Raw genomic sequence first — 6,860 nt, 5'->3', positions numbered from 1 at the left:
CGCGCTCGCTGGCGCTGTTGCGCACGCTCAGCGTGGTGCTCCTGGCCTTCGTGGCGTGCTGGGGTCCCCTCTTCCTGCTGCTCTTACTCGACGTGGCGTGCCCAGCGCGCGCCTGCCCCGTCCTCTTGCACGCCGACCCCTTCCTGGGTCTGGCCATGGCCAACTCGCTTCTGAACCCGATCATTTACACGTTCACCAACCGCGACCTGCGCAACGCTCTCCTGCGTCTCGTCTGCTGCGGTCGCCGCCCCTGCGGCAGGCGGCACAGCGGCTCCCAGGGGTCCGAGAGCGCGGCTCGGGCTTCGGGAGGCCTGAACCGCTGGCTGCCCCCCGGCTTGGACGGCAGCTCCAGCCCCTCCGAGCGCTCCTCGCCCCAGCGGGACGGGCTGGACACTAGCGGCTCCACCGGCGGCCCCGGGGCGCCCACAGCCGCCCGGACCCTGGTCCCGGCACCCGCCGCAGACTGACGCCTTCTGGCCTGCCGTTGCGCTCCCTCAGAGCTGTTTTGCAGACTTTTTCTTTTTAAATAAAGGAATTTGTAGGAAAAGCGGCCGAAGGTGGTGGAGACAGAAGAGACGAAGGGAAATGTATTTTTGAAGCTCCCCCTCCCCCAGCTGTGAACACAACAGACAAAAATCGCGACCTTTGTGGAACTGACGTTCTGGTGGGGGACGCGGGCCATAACGGAGTGAAGAAATTCTGGAGAAAATTCCAGCTCCAGTACCGTGATGCGATGGTGGTCAGGGGACTGTTCTCTGCAGGAGTGGTGACAGAGGATGTAAGCTGAGAGGTCATTGCCCTGGGGGCACTTGAAAGAAGAGCGTCTCAGAGTGAGGGAACAGCCGTGCAAAGGCCCTGAGGGAACCTGCTTGCGTATTCTATGAAAAGCAAAGATCCCCTTCCAGCCGTTGGAGGGGACGGATGGAGGGATGGAGGGCGGGGGGAAAAAAGTCAGGGAGATGATAGGACAGATAGTGCGGAGCCTTGAGGGTCCCCTGGAGGACTTTGTTTTTGCTCTGAGTGAGGTGGGCGGCAGAGGGCGGACCAGATGTTGGCGGATCTCTGTACAGTTGAAGGTAAAAGCTCGGACAAGGCAGAGCTGCCTGCACTGGCCCAGGGGAGCAGTGACGGGGACTCAGACCATGTGGATTCGGAATAGATCTTGGAAACAGCCGACAGGATTCCGGAGGAATGGAGTGTGAGAGAAAGGAAAGGATCAAGGGCCGTCCCCTCCCCAGCTCAGAGGAGAGGATACCAAAGACGGAGAGCCCCAAAATCTGACTATGGGAGACACAGCCAATTCCTCTCAGAAACAGGATGGAGCGTGGTGTCAGATTCTTCGTAAAAAAAAACGAAACTATAATAAAATAATAACAAGTCACAGCTTATTGTGTCTGGCTAGTCCCCCCCACAATGGTACGCCCAGGACTCACCCTACTCTGCCGCTTGCTGCAACCTCGCCAAGTGGGTTTCCTCACCCCGATTTGACAGATGAGACTCCAAGCAGTGAGTACCTTCCCCGGTGTCAGGGCCCCAGGACCCTGAGAGGCACAGGCTTGGCATCTGGCTTGGAGGGCTGTGGCAAAGCCAGATACTACCCCCCTCAGTGGTCTGCATTCTTGTCTGGTGGGGGAGGGGCTCTGTGTGCCCATAAGAGGCTCCAGGCAGCTGGCTGTGGCCACGGCTGTCCCTAGATGTGTTCCTGACCCTAGTGCAACACTGCCGACCCAGGGGAGGGGCAGGGGCTTCGGGCTCCCGCAGACCTTGCCGCTGCAAGCAGCCACAAAGACAGCAGTGTGTTTTGGGGGCCGCTGACCCAGCCTGGGGGCCTGAGTGTCCCACCGGCTACGCTCAGGTCATCCCTGCAGGCCACGCACACTGGAAATCAACTTATTTCCTGGAACACAAACACACTCAAGGCTGGACACCCCCAGGACCGGACCTAATTCCCGCCCCCAACCCCAGACTCCTTTACCTCCCAGGGGAACCTGCAGCTCCCCACTTCCTTCAGTTATTTGATAGTCTGATGGTCGGGAATTCATTCAGTTCTTACTATTTTACAAAGTTTGAAAAGCACCAGTTCCTCTTTTCGGACGTGATCACCGAGGGGATTCCTTGGAAAGTTCCAGAGCTGTCCTGTGGATGAATGAGCTGATATATAAATGCTTTTCTCTTTTTCTACAAGTCTAGCATGCACTGCTCTGCACCTTGCTCTGTTCACTTCATAGTAGATCTTGGAAAACCCACAGATTTTGTACCGTCTTGCTGTTTTAGTCGGCTCAGGCTGCCTGTGACACACACAATGATCCGGGCAGTTTAAATAGCAGACGTGTATTTCTCACAGTTCTGGAGGCTGGAAGCCCAGAGATGAGGGCACCAGCATGGCCAGCAGGAGATGATGGCTCACTTCCTGCTGGTGTATCCTCTCGTGGTAGAGAGAAATCAAGCTCTCTGGTGTCACTTCTTATGAGGACCCTAATCCTATCATGGGGCCCCATCTTCAATGACCTCATCCTCCCCAAAACCCCATCTCCAAATACCATCAGGATTAGGGATTTAACATATGATATTCTTTGTCCAGAGGGGGGCAACACAATTCAATCTATAGCACTTTTCAATTTAAACATTAAAAAGAATTATTTAATTTATGTTGAGGGGGGCTCAGAGAAAGAGGGAGAGAGAACCCCAAGAAGGCTCTGCACTGGTGCAGAGCCCAGCTGGGGGCTTGAACTCACAGTCCTTGAGATCATAGACCTGAGCTGAGATCATGGATCTGAGCTGAGATCAAGATTTGGATGCTCAGCTGACTGAGCCACCCAGGTGTCCCTTATTTTTTTTTAATTTATTTTTGAGAGACAGAGAGATACAGCGTGAGCAGGAGTGAGTCAGAGAGAGAGGGAGACACAGAATCCAAAGCAGGCTTCAGGCTCTGAGCTAGCTGTTAGCACAGAGCCTGATATGGGGCTCGAACCCACGAACTGTGAGATCATGACCTGAACTGAAGCCAGCCGCTTAACTGACTGAGCCCCCCAGGCCCCCCCAGGTGTCCCTTATTTAAACATTTTTAAAAATCAAGCTAGGGGCACCTGGGTGGCTCAGTTGATTAAGCGTCTGACTCTGACTTCAGCTCAGGTCATGACCTCCCTGCTCGGGGGTTCAAGCCTCTGCATCTGGCTCTGCACTGACATGCCAAGGCCGCTCAGGATTCTCTCTCCTCCCCCTTCCCCCCAGCCCTTCCCTGCTCATGCTCTTTCACTCTCTTTCAAAACTAAATAAACTTTGCAGCACCTGGGTAGCTCAGTTGGTTGAGCGTTTGACTTCGGCTCAGGTCATGGTCTGGCAGTCCTTGCTGGCAGCTCGGGGCCTGGAGCTGCTTCAGATTCTGTGTGTCCTTCTCTCTCTGCCCCTCCCTCGCTCACACTCTGTCTCTCTCTCTCTCTCTCTCTCAAAAGTAAATAAACTAACAATTTTTTAAATAAATAAAAATTTAAAAACTGTTCTAAAAATAATCTTAAGAAGTACTATAGATCTTGAAAAGACATAAAGATTCAGTCCTTTCAGTTTTTGAACAAAATGGCTTCATAAAAATAAAAAAATTAAAGAAGTTTAATGTTTATTTTATTTTTGAGAGAGAGAGAGAGTACGAGCAGGGGAGGGGCAGAGAGAGAAGGAGGTGGAGGATCTGAAGCGGGCCCCATGCTTACAGCAGATAGCTCAATGCAGGATTTCAACTCTTTTATTTTTTATTTTATTTTTTTTACTGTTTATTTATTTTAGAGAGGGAGAGAGAGAGCATGAGCAGGGAAGGGTCAGACAGAGAGGGAGATACAGAATCTGAAGCAGGCTCCAGGCTCTGAGCGAGCTGTCAGCACAGAACCTGATGCAGGGCTTGAACCCACAAACCATGAGATCATGACCTGAGCTGAAGTCGGACACTTAACCGACTGAGCCACCCAGGCGCCCAGGATTTCAACCCTTGAACTGAGAGATCGTGGCCTGAGCTGAAGTCAAATGCCTAACAGACTGAGCCACCCCAGCGCCTCCCCCCAAAAAATGTAAACCTAGTATCTCATAGGAATAATTCGTACCATATGTGATATACATGCATTCCTGGAAAGCTAGATGGCAAACTGACTCGAATTTCAACTGCACTTGGGAAGTTTACTTCCTAAAGATACTCTATATAAAACCTTTTATAAAAGAAAAAAAAAGTCCATCTCAATGAAAACTAGGTGAATAATGTAAAGAAATGCCAGGCTAAAAAGATGTTGGTCTAAGAAAAGATTCACCAGCTTTAGGAGTGTATTTTCAAGATGCAACATCCCTGCTCAGTCTAGGATTAAATCCAAACCAGAGGAACCGAGAAGGGGGTGGGGTTGAGTGGCGCTGCAGTTCTGGATCTCGCCAGAAGGGGCGCCATAGCATAGTCAGTGAATAAGTGGAGCGGCCCAGGTTACCGGAAACCAGCACTTTCTTAGAACGTGCGGGAAGGCAATCTCTCCTATCTCAAAATCAAATCTATAGGCCCTGTGAGCCACTGATGTCACTTGTAGAGATTTATCCAAGGTACACTTGCACACGTGCAGGAGGATGTATGTACGCGGATGTGAATCGCAGTGCTGTGTATTAAGGCAAAGAGGATTGAACTCAACTCCCGTGGCCCTCTACACGATCCACACTGAAATACAATGTAGCCAATGAAAAGGATTAAGACATTTGCTGAATGTTTACCTCGTTGTTATTTATAGTTGTTTTTTTTAAGTGTTTATTTTGAGAGAGTGCAAGTGGGGAAGGAGCAGAGAGAAAATTATATTAGTTTCAAGTATCCAATATAGTGATTCACCAATTCTATACATTGCTCGGTGCTCATCAGGATAAGTGCACTCCTTAATCTCCTTCACCTATTTCACCCATCCCCCACCCCACTGGTAACCACCACTGTGTTCTCTATAGTTTAGAGTCTGTTTTTTGGGGTCTTCTCTCTTTTTTTGCTTTGTTTCATAAATTCCACACATGAGTGAAATCATATGGTATTTGTCTTTCTCTGGCTTGTTTCGCTTAGCATTATATCCTCTATATCCATGCATGTTGCTGCAAATGGCAAGATTTTATTCTTTTTTTTTTTTTTTTGATACAGAGAGAGACAGAGCATGAGAGGGGGAGGGGCAGAGAGAGAGGAGACACAGAACAGGAAGCAGGCTCCAGGCTCTGAGCTAGCCGTCAGCACAGAGCCCTATGCGGGGCTCGAACCCACGAACGTGAGATCTGACCTGAGCCAAAGCCGGAGGCTTAACCGACTGAGCCACCCAGGTGCCCCAAGATTTTATTCTTTATTTATGGAGACTAATATCCCATTGTATACATATACCACATCTTTATCCATTCACCTATGGATAGGCATTTAGGCTCCTTCCACCGTTTGGCTAAGATGGACTCTCTTAAAGTTGATTTATTTATTTTTGAGAGAGAGAGACAGAGAGCAGGGGAGGAGCAAAGAGAGAGGGGAGAGAGTGAATCCCAAGCAGGTTCCACACCATCAGTGCTGAGCCCAGTATGGGACCAGAACTCATGAACCCTTAGATCATGATCTGAACCACTGTTGGATGCTTAACCGACAGAGCCACCCAGGTGCCCCAAGATGGACTCTTTTAAGAATAAATACATTTGGGGGGGGGGGCCTGAGGCTCAGTAAGAAATGCCACTGTCTTCTTGATTTTGGTTGCTCCCTTCCCCCAGGCTCCTGTTGGGAGTGAAGCCCGCTTATGATTTTCTCTCTCTCTCTCTCTGTCCCTCCCCTGCGGGTGTGTGCTCTCTCTCTCAAATAAATACATAAATTAATTAATTAAATCATTTAAAAATTAACTTTATATCAGAACCAGCATGAACGGTGAATCAGTATCCCTTACCATGAACAGTAACAATTGTTCACATCCATTGGGCACCAGCGTTTGCATTTAGTCCTCACGATAACCTAGCAGGGAGGTGCCAGTATTATTACCATTTTACAGAGGAAACTGGAGCGTGGAGAAGTTGAGTTACGGAACTATCCCTACAGAGGTGGAGTGGCAGGGTCGGGCTTCACACCCCTGCAGGCGAGCTTCACGCGCCTCTAGATTGGAGGAAACTAACAAAGACAAGGAAAAGCCGACTCGGTAAATAATTGTAGCAGGATCCTGCGGTGGTTGGGGGCTCTGCGGCCGTTGGACCGTGAGGCCTGAGCTATGTGGGGTAAAAGAAGAGCAGGTCGGGGAGAGCAGCCCCGAGGATAGACGACGAAATCAGACGGATGGAAGGGACAGCGCGAAGCGGAACGGGCCGGGTCTGGCCAGCCACTCGCCTTTGCCCACTCCCGGCTCAGGGGCACCGGGCACCTGCGGGAAGGGCGGGGAATCTCGGCTCCTTCCCCGCCGCGCCCTCTCCGCCCTCTTCCCGCCTCCTTCCAGGCCTTCCCGAGGCCGCCCCCCACTCGACGTCCAAGACCCCGCAGGCCTTGCGGCCCCAGAGCCAAGGTCCCCCGACAGCGGAGGCACCCACGGGTCCCCCCACAGCGAAAGTTAGGCGGGAGCCGCCCTGGCCGAGCCCCGGACCCTCGGATTTCCCGGAAGCTCTACCCGCGGGTGGCACCACTGTGCCGGGAACGGCCGCGGTGCCCCGGGCATCCCCACCCCGCGGCAAGAGCTACAAGGCTACGCGGGGGCCGAGGTGAGCGCGCCGGCCGGGAGGGCTGCCCACCGATCTCCGGTGCAGGCAGGGGCGCGCCGGGCCTCGAACCCGGGGCTCTTAAGTCCCGGCGGCTCCGACCACGCGGCCGGGTGCGCCGCGCCTTAGCGACGGGCGTAGCTGTCGTTGCGCTGGGGCTG

General features: G+C 52.2%; 1 protein-coding gene across 2 annotated transcripts in view; it reads left to right on the top strand.

Moving 5' to 3' along the window:
* Positions 1-6,056: 6,056 nt before the first annotated feature.
* Positions 6,057-6,860, top strand: part of KEAP1 (kelch like ECH associated protein 1) — a 9,051-nt gene continuing 8,247 nt past the window's right edge. The window contains exon 1 of one of the 2 annotated variants that reach the window (XM_029916837.1): positions 6,057-6,152. The gene's annotated coding sequence lies outside the window, so the exon portion shown is untranslated. Of the gene's footprint in view, positions 6,153-6,187; positions 6,703-6,860 lie in introns of those variants that run through there. The other variant, XM_029916836.1, reaches the window with a different exon arrangement.

The sequence above is a fragment of the Suricata suricatta genome, chromosome 12, assembly GCF_006229205.1.
Source record: "Suricata suricatta isolate VVHF042 chromosome 12, meerkat_22Aug2017_6uvM2_HiC, whole genome shotgun sequence".
Classification (NCBI taxonomy): domain Eukaryota; kingdom Metazoa; phylum Chordata; class Mammalia; order Carnivora; family Herpestidae; genus Suricata; species Suricata suricatta.
The sequence above is the reverse complement of the archived record's forward strand: the minus strand, read 5'-3'. Positions and strand labels throughout refer to the sequence as shown.